Here is a 15,832-nt window from a genome sequence, read left to right as displayed (position 1 = left end):
ACACATGAATTTATATTGGCTCCCAGAAAGATTGCACTAATTGGCACTTACCATTCTTCCTTCTGTTTAGTTAAACTCCTTCCCCTAAAGAAGCAGAACGAATTTTATTAGCCTTTGATTTCAGAATTGACCGTGTGACATGCCTTAGCCAATACTATGTAGAAGAAATGACAAGATGCTTGTGCAGACCATATTCTTAAGAAGCCACAAAGGTTTCTTTTGCCCTGTGACATCACTATGAGAAAGCTATGCCTCAGCTAGCCTGCTGGTCTCCAGAGGAAAACAAACAGCCCAAGGATAAGAGTCAAACAGGCTGAGCCAAGCACAGCTATGATCAGCCAACCCTGGTTGACCTTTGAACATGTGAGAAAAGAAATTAATGATTGTTATTTTAAACCATTAACTGTGGAGTACTTTGCTATGCTGCAGTAGCAAACTCTTATAGATCAAATTTAAACCTTTTTTTATTTTTGAGTGATAAAGCATCATAACAACTTTCATGCTTCAATGGCCAGCTTTTTTCTTGGAGGCTGAAATCTGGAAGCTTTTGAAGCTTAGATCTTCCCACCAAAAATCTTCCCTCTGAACTGATGGTCTACAGGGTCTTCTTATTTTCCTACATTAGATTGGTCACCCTTTTATTAAACATAACTGCCCTCCAACATACTGTGAAGATCTTAGATCTATATTTTCTGAGTTTTGGCAGAAATTATATGATTTTAGTCAGTATTTAAATGTCATATTTGTACCGTAATCCTCTCTGCTGATATCCTGGATGTCTGCCTATGCTATGTATATGCCTTCTGATAGATTTCTAAAGTGAATTGGTACCAACAGAGGAGCAAATGCTTTTGCCATCACTGCAGTAAGCCCTTGGAATTGAGGAACATTTTAAACAATTGCAAAGTTTTCTGTTTTTGTATTTTTATCAGGGGAGGAAAGTAATGTCATTACCATCAGTTTTTGTCCTTTCAATATTTTGCTCAGTTCTCAATCTGCTATAACATATTTTATATAATGCCTTGGCTGGGTAGCTCAGTCACTGAGAGCATTGTCTCAACATGCAAAGGTTGCAGGTTAGCTCCTCAGTCAGGGCACAAAACAAGACTGACCAATAAATGCATAAATCAGTGGAACAACAAATCATTGTTTCTCTCGTTCTCTCTCTCCATTCTTTTCTCTCTCTAAAATCAATAATAACAAAAGATTGCTACCTGATGCCTGACCTGTGGTGGCACAGTGGATAAAGCGTCGACCTGGAAATGCTGAGGTCGCTGGTTCAAAACCCTCGGCTTGCCTGGTCAAGGCACATATGGGAGTTGATGCTTCCAGCTCCTCCCCCTTCTCTCTCTCTGTCTCTCTCTCCTCTCTCTCTCTCTCTCTCTCTCTCCCTCTCTCTCTCCTCCCTAAAAAGGAATAATAATAAAAAAAAGATTGCTACCTGACCTGTGGTGGTGCAGTGGATAAAGCATCGATCTGGCACACTGAGATTGCCAATTGGAAACTCTGGGCTTGCCTGGTCAAGACACATATGGGAGTTGATGCTTCCTGTTCCTCCCCACCTTCCCTCTCTCTCCTCTCTAAAATGATAAATAAAATCTTAAAATAAAAAAAATTAACTGTAAACACTTTTAAGAAAAGATGGTTAGGACTCAGCTTCACCTTCAAATTTGCAGTGTTACTGTGGTGATGGCTCTTTCATTTGAGAAGGGTGGAAAGCATGAAAAGTGAACAAGCGAGTTAGGGAAACCAAAGTTTCTAAATTTTTAATTTATGTTTATATATTAAAGTTTTTAATGATTTAATTTGTTCTAAAAGTGGGCTTCTAACTAAATGGGAAATGATATTTTCAAACAACAGCTCAGATAAGGGCCTAATATCCAAAATTTACAAAGAACTCATAAAACTCAACAACAAACAAACAAACAATCCAATAAAAAAATGGGAAGAGGACATGGACAGACACTTCTCCCAGGAAGAGATACAAATGGCCAACAGATATATGAAAAGATGCTCAGCTTCATTAGTTATTAGAGAAATGCAAATCAAAACTACAATGAGATACCACCTCACCCCTGTTAGATTAGCTATTATCAACAAGACGGGTAATAGCAAATGTTGGAGAGGCTGTGGAGAAAAAGGAACCCTCATTCACTGTTGGTGGGACTGTAAAGTAGTACAACCATTATGGAGGAAAGTATGGTGGTTCCTCAAAAAACTGCAAATAGAACTACCTTATGACCCAGCAATCCCTCTACTGGGTATATACCCCAAAACCTCAGAAACATTGATACGTAAAGACACATGTAGCCCCATGTTCATTGCAGCACTGTTCACAGTGGCCAAGACATGGAAACAACCCAAAAGCCCTTCAATAGAAGACTGGATAAAGAAGATGTGGCACATATACACTATGGAATACTACTCAGCCATAAGAAATGATGACATCAGATCATTTACAGCAAAATGGTGGGATCTTGATAACATTATAAGGAGTGAAATAAGTAAATCAGAAAAAAACAAGAACTACATGATTCCATACATTGGTGGAACATAAAAACGAGACTAAGAGACATGGACAAGAGTGTGGTGGTTACCAGGGGTGGGGGGAGGGAGGACATGGGAGGGAGGGAGGGAGAGAGTTAGGGGGAGGGGGAGGGGCACAGAGAACTAGATAGAGGGTGGCGGAGGACAATCTGATTTTGGGCGAGGGGTATGCAACATAATTTAATGACAAAATAACCTAGACATGTTTTCTTTGAATATATGTACCCTGATTTATTAATGTCATCCCATTACCATTAATAAAAATTTATTAAAAAAAAAGTGGGCTTCTTAAATTACTAAAGACTTTCTAAATTATACACAATATCAAAAAATGAGATGCATATACTAAAATGTGCAAACTTAGATTAACAATGAGGGTTTTTTTTGTTGTTTTTTTTTTACAGAGTCAGAGAGAGGGATAGATAGGGACAGACAGACAGGAACGGAGAGAGATGAGAGCATCAATCATCAGTTTTTCATTGTGACACCTAAGTTGTTCATTGATTGCTTTCTCATATGTGCCTTGACCGTGGGCTTTCGGCAGACTGAGTAACCCCTTGCTGGAGCCAGCGACCTTGGGTCCAAGCTGGTGAGTTTTTTGCTCAAGCCAGATGAGCCCGTGCTCAAGCTGGTGACCTCGGGGTCTCGAACCTCGGTCCTTCTGCATCCCAGTTCAACGCTCTACCCACTGTGCCACCACCTGGTCAGGCAATGATGAGTTTTTGAAATTCTGTGCTTCTCTTCTACTAGACCATAAACTCTGAGTATGTTGATTGGTTGTTTTGTCCACAATGACTAGCCCAGTGTTTAAAACATAAATAGTTATCAGTAATTACTTGATGAATTAGAGTTAATTAAAGACAGAGTTGTCCTTTAGGTATGATGATCCATTTATGTGTGATAGAAAGCTATTTCCAACAAAATGGATAATTTTCTAACTATAATTTGGGTGAAGTTCTGTTACTTCACTCAAAAAGAAAAAAAAATGTGACTGCACAAATAGAAAAACTGAAGAATATGTAAAAGAAGGACTTGGAATCAGAAATGAACCCTGGGAAGTGAATAAGCTACTTTTATACTTTATCTAAATTGTCCCTTCAAAGAACCATATCAAATTGAATGCCACAATTGCACAGAGACTTAGATACGTAGTTGCAAATAGGCAAGAATGCATTATTAGTGATGAACAAGGGTTTGCTATTCATGAGTTCAATAATAATTTTATTGAATGTTTTAAAAATCCTTGGTTCTTTTTAAAATGTAAAACTGGTGGCTGCTACCTAATCATGTTAAACTATACAGAAACAAGAACAAAAAAGTTGGTGTTTGTGTTAGCATTTTCTTTTCTAACACATAAAGATAATCTCTGTGTGTACAGTCCAAGGATAAAATTAAGGCTTTTCTTATTGTCTGAAGAGGGAAGACAAGATATCCTTCTCAAATGAAAGAGCTGACCGCCATCACCATTGGCATTGGCACTGTACTGGCTGACTGTGCATTAGATCAGACGGTAAATTAGATATTGATAGAACTATTCTGAACAGTCGATAAGCTTTCTGATGATGGATATCTTTATGCTGTCTGGTAATATCAATGCCGACATTTAGAAACTAGAATAAGACACTGTAATATATTCTTTTTGTGAAATCCTTAAGTGTAACACAAGTTCAAAAGTCTCATTACACAGATAGCAAGATTTACAAAGTTGACTTTCAAAGGAATAAGGAAATGAAAATTAAAACATCACTCTTTCCTCTGTGTACAAAACTGCCCTTCCAAACACCCTTCAGTCTGAATCAGGGGACAAATGAGTCAAGTGTGTGCAAGTTCTTCTTGATGAATAAAGAAAAAGTGGTTCACAGAAACAGTCAGAAAAAAACATGTATCTTAGAGAACAAAAATAAACTAAATGTGGAGCAAGTGGTTAGTGGTTCATTTCTTTAGGTGACTGCTTCTAGTAGGACATTCAGCTTAAAACTAAGTGCTCAGAAAACCACAAAATATATCACAGCCCACTTCCAAATGATATTTTTTTAACTGTAATCAGGAAAGTGGAAGATGATGAAAAGAAAGCACTGTGATTTATACAACAGTCTCTGTTTTACTTTCTCTTATATTTTTTTATTCTCCATTTTATCTTTTAAGAAAAACTTTCCTCCCAAATCAATCAACCAATAAATTATTTAAACACTTGTTTATTCATTCAGCAGATATTTAGAAAATGTCAATATGTGTTGTGATTGTTGACACTGCAATACAACTCTGGGAGAAACAGGTGCAAATAGTTACCCTCACAGAGCTTACCTTCTGGTGGGAGAAAACAGATTATTAACAAATATATAAATAAAGTACATAGGAGGTCTATTGGGGATCAGTGCTGTGTAGGTAAATAAAATAAGTAGAGAAGTTAGTAAATGTCACGAGATGAAGTTATTTGGAACATCACATAAACTGAGCACATAGGATGCTCAGTTATTTTTTGAATTTTCATTAAAAAATGGCACATAGCTATTTTAGTATATCCCAAATATTACTTGGTGAACAAAGGGGAATGTAATTGAAGATGAGGTCATAATAGATTCAGTGAGCAAATGATGTTATGGTCTTGTACAGGTGGAAAAGAATTAGAGAAAATATTAAACAAGTTGAAGTATAAAAGGATATAATAATAAATGTTAAAATTTTAAATATGGAAACTAAAATATATAAGATAAAAAATACACTAGATGAGATTAATGGCAGATAAGACATTTCTGAAGGAAAGATAAGTGAACATGAAAACACAAATTTAGAAAATATCCCAAATAAAACAAAAATAGAAAAATATTTTTAAAGATAAGTGAACTTATGGGAAAAATTTAAATGACAATATAAATTTAATTGGAATCCTCTAAGAAAAGGAGAGCAATAAAAATAACCAAAACGAAGAAGCAATAGTTGACATTTTAAATTTATTGAAAACTATTAACTCACAGATACAAAGAGTCTCAGCAAAACCTAAGCACAAGAATCATGAAGGGAAATTATAATCAAAGTGCTTAAAACCAGTTATAAAGAGAATATTTTAAAAGCATGTGAAACAAAATGACAGATTACATGCTTAGAGTCAAAGGAAATAATCAGAGAAGTTTAAATCAGAAATAATGCAGGCCAAAGGATAAGAATGCATTGCATTATTTCTGATTAGGCATCATACATGCTAATAGAAAATAAAAACAAAATATACAAAATAAAAATAACCTGACAACCTATAAATCTATACCAAAGAAAAAAAAAATCAAAATGTATAGAAATAAAGATATTTTCAGACATAGACAAGCTTCAGGAATTCATCAACCACCAACCAGCACTACCAAATATATTAAAAGGAGTCCTTCAAAGAAAAGGATAAAGATATCAAATGGAAATGTTGATATACATAAAGAGATAAAAATTACTGGAAATGGTAACTATATGCATTAATTTAAAGACTTTTTAAATTTAAATATCTTTAAAAGGTAAGCTACTGTTTGAAGTAAAAATAATAAGCATATGTATAAAATAATATTTACTTTATAATCTATGTATAAATAAGTGTATGGAACAAACAAACAACAACAAAAAAAACAAAGGCCAGGATAAGAGAAATAAGAATATCTTGTTGGAAGATTCTTATGTTATCCTGAAGTGGTATAATAGCACCTGAATTTTAATTGTGATCATCAGACAGCTTCCATGTCAGCCCTAAAATATCTTTTCTTTTCAATAGTCACAGGGCTGATATTACTAAAAATCAAGCACAATTTTCAATAATAGAAGTTGCTGTATTACAATGACAGTTGAATTTAGTCTCTCTTAGTTTCTCATGTGAAAATCAAGGCATTAATTAGGAAGGAATTTAATCCAGAAACTGAAAATGGGGACATCTCATTGGACCCAGAAATTGACCATCTTGGAACCCTTAGTCATGTTGAGACTCCCTCGGAAGTAGAAGCTTTCCCTCCAAGGGCCAAGGATATTACACATCCTCATTTTGAAAACTCTGTGATAACCCATAATCATGAAAGATAATGAACTTTTTCCTCTGGATACATTGCAACAATCTGTTGCCATTGTACTCATAATTAGGATTAAATCTCAATGTACTATTCCCCACCTAGAAATACAAATTACTTATACATTGAAAAGTTGCAAGAGCTTACTAATATGTAGCAGCAGAAATGTGTGCAAATAGATTTCAAGGCTGTTAAACCAGAGGGCATACTATTTCACAAGATGGTGCTGAATTCATTGATATAAGTGCATCTAACAAAGTTTCCAGAGTTAATGTATTCACTTGTGCAGCTGGGTGTGGGTCTAACCCCTTACTTGGTTGCTTGAGTGGCTATAAACTCAATTATAAAATTTATTTAACGAGATGAAGATGCCAGAGATTTCTTGACATAGATTGAGAAGAGAATTCAAACATTCAGGGAGAAAGAAATATAAGACTGGATTTGTAACGTGCGACCAGCACAGCCATCCCATAGGTATGTTCCATGAAAAGACCTAGAAATACTCACTTTACTCAGGCATTGATTAATGCACTAGTGAAAAAAACATCTCTCAAAAGCTCTGTGAAGGCTCTCCATTGCAGGCCAGCTGTGCCTGTAGGGGATGCCACCACTGAGCTGGGCTCCCTGGGCTAAAAAAAAAGAAGAAGAAGAAGATTAGAATCCCAGAATAGCAGAGGCTAGGCAGCAGCACTTAATCATCAAAAGCAAGGTGGTCACATCAACCATAAAGGGAAATAGGGACATGCAAGTAATTAGAATGCATTGACCTGCAGAGATCTTTAGTGGTGGCTAATTGAGCACAATGTCTACAGGAATGACATAAATGGACAGTTTACTAACATATTGCTTAATGTACATAATAAGAGAAACTCTAATTCTAGTAACAATAAACCTTACTTGAGAGCCAAAGTGGAGAATTATAGCCTCTCACCCAGTTTCCTAATGTAAGTCCATTCGCAGACCCAGGGGCCTTGACTGTGGCCTTAAAGGAGAACAATGCACTGTTACCACAAAAACACACTGTAAATCTTCCTTTAAGCTTTCCTCAAAGAGATCTTCAGCTACCCATTGACTAAAGTAACTTTGTATTGAAGGAAAAAAATGCCCATACCTTTCAGTGATCACTAGACACTGGCTCTGAACTGAACTTATTGCTAGTGACTTGAAATGCTACTGTGGCTCACCAGTTAAAACAAAGTACTATGCTGATCAGGTAAAGTCTTACATCTAAATTACAGAGGTTCCAGCAAGTTTTCAAATACTGTGTGGATATTCTTCCAGCTTCTAAATATATGATTGGAATAGACAAACTTGACAATTAGCAGAATACCCTCACTAACTCTAATCCACATGGTGAGGGCAACTATAGTAAAAAACATTAAATAGAAGCCCTTTAAACTTCTTGCCAAGAGAGTATATTAAACTCGAAGCAATACCACATCCCTGGTGGAACTGAAGAAATTAATGCCACTGTGAATATATGAAAGAAACAGGAGTGATAATATTTATCACATCCCGATCTAGTTCACCAGTTTTACCTGTGCAGCAGTTATGGAGAATGACCATGAACTATTGTAAACATAATCAAATGGTGACTCCAATTGTAGCTGCTGTACCAGGTGTAGTAGCTGAAGCAAACTACATTACCCTTGATACTTGGTATGACACTATTGACTTGGCTCATGCTTTTTTCACCATACTAATTTTTAAGAATGACAAAAACACTTTATTATGATCTGCCAAATTCAACAGTATAATTTCACAGAACAGTTGATCTGTAAACAGCATGAGTTTGAATGGTGCAGGTCTACTTCTATGCAGATATTTTTAAATAAATGGACAATGGACCCTCCATATTCCTGGATTTTATATCTGTGGATTCAACCAATTGTGGATTGAAAATAGTATTCTCTATCCATGGCTGGGAATTCACAGAGTGGAGGTCTGACTTTGCTTTGTTCTATGCCCTTAATATAAGGAACTTAATCATCTGTGAATTTTAGTGTCCGTAGGGGATCTGAAATCAATTCTCCATGTTTACTGAAGAATAACAAGTTTTGGCACAGTCAGAACTTACACATGGATTCTCAATTGCACAGGGGTGAGTGCCACTGATCCTGTGTTGCTCAAGGGTCAATTATGTTAAACCAGACTTAAACAATTCCACTGCTTTTTGTCATTATAATGTCTGCTGAGATCTTGATTATCTGGACATTTCATAAACCACCATACTAGTTCAGTACAATGAAGCTATCATCCTGATTATAGCTCATGAACGAGGTATAAGTAAGTTGCATAAATAGACGGTTTATATCTTTTGACACTAACTTCTGCTGCACTGGCTTTTCTTCTCCACTCCAAATCTTTGGACTTATGAAGGGTTTTTAATTATCAAACAACTGAGGAAGAACAAAATTGAGCCTGCTTTGGAAGTGGTTGAAATGATAGGCTGCTACAACCCCAAAATGGAATATTATAACATTATTAACTCATTTAAGGGTGACCCTGAAGATCCATAGTGAAGAAAAGTATTCCCAACAAGTAAAAGTTTGAGCAAAAATCTTTTGTTATTCACCATGTATTGAGGGAGAACTGGGGAAGATGACATACACATAATAATTTAAGGGTAGTTGATAATGGTTTAGGTACATAGCCATGGACTTGTGAGAAACAAGATTAGAAAATTGGTAAAAAGTAAGTTTGGGAAAGAAGTATGTTGATGGATCTTGTAGAGTAGATACAAATTGTGAGGTTATCTGCATCTCATGTGAGTGCCCACCAAAGGACATCTATCACAGAGGAAACTTTTAACTTAATTAGAATGGACAAAATAATAATCAGTGGGCATAATAGCATAATGTGTAAATGGCAGTCAACTTCTTTGCCCAGCCACTCCAGTTCTTGCTGAATGAGCCCATAAACAAAGTGGTCATGATGATAAAACAGAAGATCAACAACATGGACTTCCTCTAACCAAGGCTGACCTGGCCACTGCAACATTAAATATCTGATACGGCACAATTTTGTGGAGGAAAGGGAGCAAGTCTACCATCTGGTGGAAGGTTAGTTATATTTCACTTTTTCCAAAATGTAGAGGGCAAAGATTTGACCTTAGTGGAGTAGACATATATTCTGGATACGGATTTGCTTTCCCTTCTCATAATGCCTCTGCAAGCACCACTATTCATACAGTCACAGAATGACTTACTTAACATCAAGACATTCCACATAACACTGTCAAATCAAAGAAGTCTTTTTATGTTAAGAAAGTATTGTAATGGGCTCGCGATCATGGATCAGCTCTCTTATATACTACATTACCAAGAAGTGGCTGCCCTTACTGACTGGTACAATGGCTTACAGACATACCTTGGAGATATTTCAAATTCAGTTTTAGACTACCACAAAAAGAAAAAGTGAATATTGCAATAAAGTGTCACAATTTTTTGGTTTCCCAGTGCATATGAAAATTATGTTAACACTCTATTGTAATCTACTGAGTGAGCAATAATATTGTGTCTAAAAATTTACATATCTTAATTAAAAAACACTTTATTGCTTAAAAATGCTAACCATCATTTGTTCCTGTTGGAAAAATGGCATGAGTCAGCTTGCTCGATACACGGTTGCTACAAAACTTTAATTTGTAAGGAACGCAATATCTGTAAAGTACAATAAAGTGCAGCACAATAAAAGGAAGTATGTTTGTATTAAAACCATAGTTATGGCACTATTTGGAAACACTAGTCCAAAAGGATGGCATTCTATTTTATAGGATGCATTTTATGCCTAGAATCAGGCATCATTTTATGATGTTTCCCTATATCCAGGTTATATAGTTCCAGGAATCAAGCTTGAAAGTGAGGATGGTTACTCTTATTATTACAGCTAATTATACTTGCAGTTTTTGCTTTTTACTCTGGCATCTTTGAGCTCTGCTGGTTGGAAGATCTTATTCTCTAAGAGGAGAATGCTTCCAACATACAAAATAATGATTTAATTGAATCAGAAGTAAGGGATTTTATCAGCCCATTTTGGGCTCCTTTTGCCTTGAAACAAAGGATAAAAAAAGGAGATAATCTATTGGCTAAAATGATTGATCCTAATTATCATGAAGAAATCACTGTTGATGTTACACATGGAGATAAAGAGGACTATGTTTGGAATCAAGGGGAGTCTCTGGGGTGCCTCTCAGACCACAATACCTAACAGTACTACCATGTTAATGGAAAACTAAAGTAATCGGAAAAAGCAGACTGACTCAGAATTCCAAGCATTTGGAAATGAAAATATAAGTCACTCCTCCAGCTAAAGAAAACAGAGAAGCTGAGGTTATGGCTGCCAGCAAGGGAAATATTGAATGGGTAGTTAAAGCAGAAAACCATAGACATCAACTATGATCTTGGGACAAGTGAGAGAAATAAAGTCTACAGCTGCTCTGCATATATTTCTTATGCTTTTTATACACATGTTCATATTTGTGTATATTAATCATTCTATTCTCCTCTCTTTTTTTACCTATCTTTTTAAAAAATGTATTTTCTGCATGAGTTATGGACGTTTAACTTTATGATTTAGAGTTTAAGTAATAAAATCTTCAATAAGACCATGATTAAATTTGGGGAATGATTAATATGGTCTGCAATAGAAACATGTTGGGACTATGTCATCTCATTTTGGGGAGGAGTGAGAGCTTCTCCTGAGATAAGGATATATGTACCTTGTTAGGATATTTTAGATCGTTTTCTTGTTGCAAGGGAGTGAAAATGTGCGTGAAGGGTGCATATATACACTGACGAGCCAAAGGAGTGGGCAGATCAGTTATCAATTTATTGCCTTTCAGCTACCAGCAAATACTTCAATATATGCTTTGTAAGAAACAAGGACATTTCTTTCACTATGTCTACATTAAAGTGGGGATTTTATCTCCTGATAAGACCCAGATTACTACAACCATATTAACAAATGGGAAAAATTACATGATAACCTAAATAATTACAGAATAAAAACATTAAAAAATACTCAAACTCTTAATAAAAACTTTTAACAAATGATAACTATAATGGAACTTCTTCAATCTGGTAGCTCACTCTACAAAATAAAAGTATATGTATATATACTTTAAAATACCTAGATTGAAAAGAAGTAAAATTGTCTTCATTAGATGACATAATTATCTATGTGGAAAATTCCATAGACTCTACAAAATACCTAATGGAACCAACAAATGAGTTTAACAAAGTAGTAGAATGAAAGATCATTACACAAAAATCAATGTTATGCCTATATACTAGCAAGAAACAATTAGAGAATGTAATTTCAATAAAAGTATTACTTAAAATAGTATCAAAATAAATAGAGTACTTAGAGGTATACTTGATAAAAATATTTAAGAATCATACACTAAAAATTACAAAACATTGTGAGAAAAATGATGGAAGACTCTAATAAATGGTCAGGTTTATTCAGCTAAATGGAAAACCATATGTAAACTAACAACCCCTTAACCCACACCAATAACTGCATAGAAAAAAATAAAGTGCATTATGGACCTAAATGTAAAACTTAACATTATGTAACTTCTGGGACAAAATATAGGAAACAAATCTGTGACTTGACTCAAACTTTTTTTTTTTTTTTGGATTTTTCTGAAGTTGGAAACAGGGAGGCAGTCAGACAGACTCCTGCATGCTCCTGACCAAGATCCACCAGCACGCCCACCAGGGGGCAATGCTCTGCCCCTCTGGGGCATCGCTCTGTTGCATCCAGAGCCATTCTAGTGCCTGAGGCAGAGGCCATGGAGCCATCCTCAGCGCCCGGGCCAACTTTTGTCCAGTGGAGCTTGGGCTGCAGGAGGGGAAGAGAGAGACAGAGAGCAAGGAGAGGGGGAGGGGTGGAGAAGCAGATGGGTGCCTCTCCTGTGTGCCCTGGCCGGGAATCGAGCCCAGGACTCCTGCATGCCAGGCTGATGCTCTGCCACTGAGCCAACTGGCCAGGGCTTGACTCAAAGATTTTTTACGGATGGTACCAAAGGCATGGTCATGTGACAAAGAATTGATAAATTGGGTTTTATCAAAGATAGTTTCTTTTAAAATTGTTTATTGTATTGATTTTTAGAGAGAGAGAGAAAGGAGGAGAGAGAAGGAGAAAGAGGCAGACACATCGATTTGCTCCTGTGTGTGCCCTGGCCAGGGATGGAACCAGCAACCTCTGTGTTTTGGGATAATGTTCTAACCAACTGAGATATCTGGCCAGGGTGTATTTTATCAAAATTTAAAAACTTGCTCTTATAAAAACAATGCTTAGAGAATAGCAATGCAAAATAATATTGATTGGGAGAAAATATTTGCAAATCTAATGTCTAGTAAAGTACTTGTTTCTTAAATATATAAATATTTTTCATAAACCATTAAGAGGAAAACAACCTGCTAAAATAAGGTACAGACTTGAACAGACACTTTATCAAACATGATACGAAGATTCAAGTAAGTACATGATAATGTGTTTAACATCATTAATAGTTAAGGAAATTCAAATTAAAGCCACATTCATTTAACCCTAAGAACTTGTTAGAATTTCTAAAATTAAAAAGTCTAACTGTATCAAGAATTGGTGTGAATAGGGAACAAAAATGTACAGATACAATCCTGGTTTACTCTAAATGATATAACAACTTTGAAAAAAAGTTTGGCAACTTTTTATAAAAGTTAAACATACAACTGTCATATGACCCAGTCATTTCAATTTTGGTATTTACATAGGAGAAATGAAAGTACATATCTATCTAGAGACTTGTACACAAATGTTCTTAGCAGTTTTATCTGCAATAATCAAAACCTAGAAACAACTTAAATGTCATTCAGCAGATAAAAGCATAGACAAATTGTGTTTATGAAGTAAGAAAGAATGACATTTTGATGAATGTTGATACAGGTAACAATTGCTGTAGATAAGTTTCAAAATAATTATGCTGTTTGAATGTAACCAGATGGCAAAGGAACAAACTATATTATTTTATTTATATGACATTGTCGAAAAGTAAAGTTAAGCGATAGTATCTGCATGCAGATGAATGATTGCCTGGGAATAAGAAGGAGGCAAAGATGGGCTAAAGAAAAGGATTACAAAGAGTCACTAGGAAACCCTTCAGAGAAAGGGATTTGCGTATTATCTTAAATGTAGGATCTGTTACTGGTAGGTGCGTAGGTACAAACTGAGCGAATAGTACGCTTCACATATGTGAAATTTATTATTAAAAATTATACCTCAGTACAGCTGCTGAAAAGTATCTGGGCAATGGCAAAGCTAATGTGAGAGTTTCAGCAGAAGGGCAGGAAAGGATGAGGGAAAAAACTAAAATCAGGTGCTATCACAGTTGTTCAAGAAAGCAACTGTTTCAAAAGAAAAAGAATAATAAAAAAATACTGAATATTGGTAAAAAATAAAAGGAGGATAAAGGATTAAAAATAGTCATCACATATAGAAATGAGGTCCTTAGAAAGAACTGATCCATAAACCTATTTGCACCCAGCTATGAGGTCTTCACTTCTTTCAGGCTGGTCTGTGGAGATTCATTGAAAATATAAATTGATGATATTTAAAAGCTGGAGAGGTAACTCTATTCTAAATTGGGAATACATGCCTGACTGCTTCAAATATTAATCATAAGGCAGTTATTAAATTAACAGGAAACTGTTGCATTTCCAATCATGGTTTAAAAAAATAAGTTAAAATATCAAAAGTGGTTTCATAGATTTAAGTTTTGCTTTTCTTATTTATTTATCTTTTATGTTAATAAAGCTTGTACATTATGACAAGTTATTCATTAATTTGTTAGCTATCTTTTTCCTGGTGATTTCCAGCCCAAAGCCAACTGAGCATATGTGTCACAGTCTGGAACTTGGAGCATAGTTTTGAATATCAAATGAGCAATTGTTTGGACTCCTGTTGACCATTGCATACTATAATGTGTTTGACAAGAAGTATCCATTCAATATGCTTTCAGAGAGAAACATAGATTTTGAAAAACTGTTAATAATATTTCCAAGGTAATAAATTTGGAGTATGACTGGGATAGCTTAATCAAACTGTGCAGCCCAAGAGAGAACTAAAATGGCTGTTTCACATTAGAATTTCATCATATTTAAAATACATTTTTTTCAATTGTACCTTATGAGTTAAAAGAGTTTTGGAAAGCCATATACTCTCACAACATAGGCAAGATTACCAAGTGTTAATTTTAGGCATTTAGGGGCTCTTTACCATAATTGCTATGTGAAAAGAAAATAATGCCATATCTAGTACTGATACAATCAAAATGCTTTATTGAGTCTGCATGAAACTTTTCTTCTGGGAATTACGGAATGCTCTGTCGTATTTAACGCAGCATATGGACATAGCATATACCATTATTGTAGTCTTCTTTTTCTATTAAAATGCTAATGAATAAAAAGGGATTTCATTCTTATTAAGGAGGGTAGAGGTACAAGTGTGGGAGAATGAATTAAAAACAAACCTATTGGGAGAAGAGATAAGAATTCCAGACATCTGTGTGATTCCTCTTTCCACATATTAAACTTAAAATCATACATCATCAGGGAAGAAGGATATTAAAATACAAAAGAAAATGGAACCTAAATTTATATAAAAAATAGCAGATTATGCCAAAAGGGATCAATAAAAGGAAATAAATTTCTTATTTTGTTCATAAAACAACATTGATGTCTATAAAATCTAGAAGCCCACATAGTGGGTGGTTTAATATTTTCTACTTTTGTCATTTTAAAAAATTTATTTTTAAAAAAATGTAACAATACCAGCATTTTATTATTCTGGGCTATTCTTGTCATGTTCCAGCTTTTTCTTGCTGACTTGCCTTTGGCTAATTCAATATTTATTACTGTCTCCTTCTGCTTGCAAAAATGTTTATGAATCTGATCTTAACTTAATCTATAACAGAAATCCATACGTCCCTGCCTGGGTTCAGATCCATTCAAGCATTTCTCTTACAGAGCCATTCAAATGGACATAAAAAGTATCTTGAAATGTCATCAGCTGACTTTGCTTTTTATTGTTTTTTTGTGAAAAAAAAAATAGCACACTTTCTTAAAATAAAAATGTGCTTGTACTGACACTCAGCTGAACTGTCTGAAAGGATGTATTTTTATGTTGATCATTAAAGAAGATGAAGAACCTGAAATAAACTGTGCTGTTTATGATGGTTTTAGAGGTGAGAAGACAAGGAAGATAAT

The sequence above is a fragment of the Saccopteryx bilineata genome, chromosome 5, assembly GCF_036850765.1.
Source record: "Saccopteryx bilineata isolate mSacBil1 chromosome 5, mSacBil1_pri_phased_curated, whole genome shotgun sequence".
Classification (NCBI taxonomy): domain Eukaryota; kingdom Metazoa; phylum Chordata; class Mammalia; order Chiroptera; family Emballonuridae; genus Saccopteryx; species Saccopteryx bilineata.
This window is presented reverse-complemented; position numbering follows the sequence as displayed.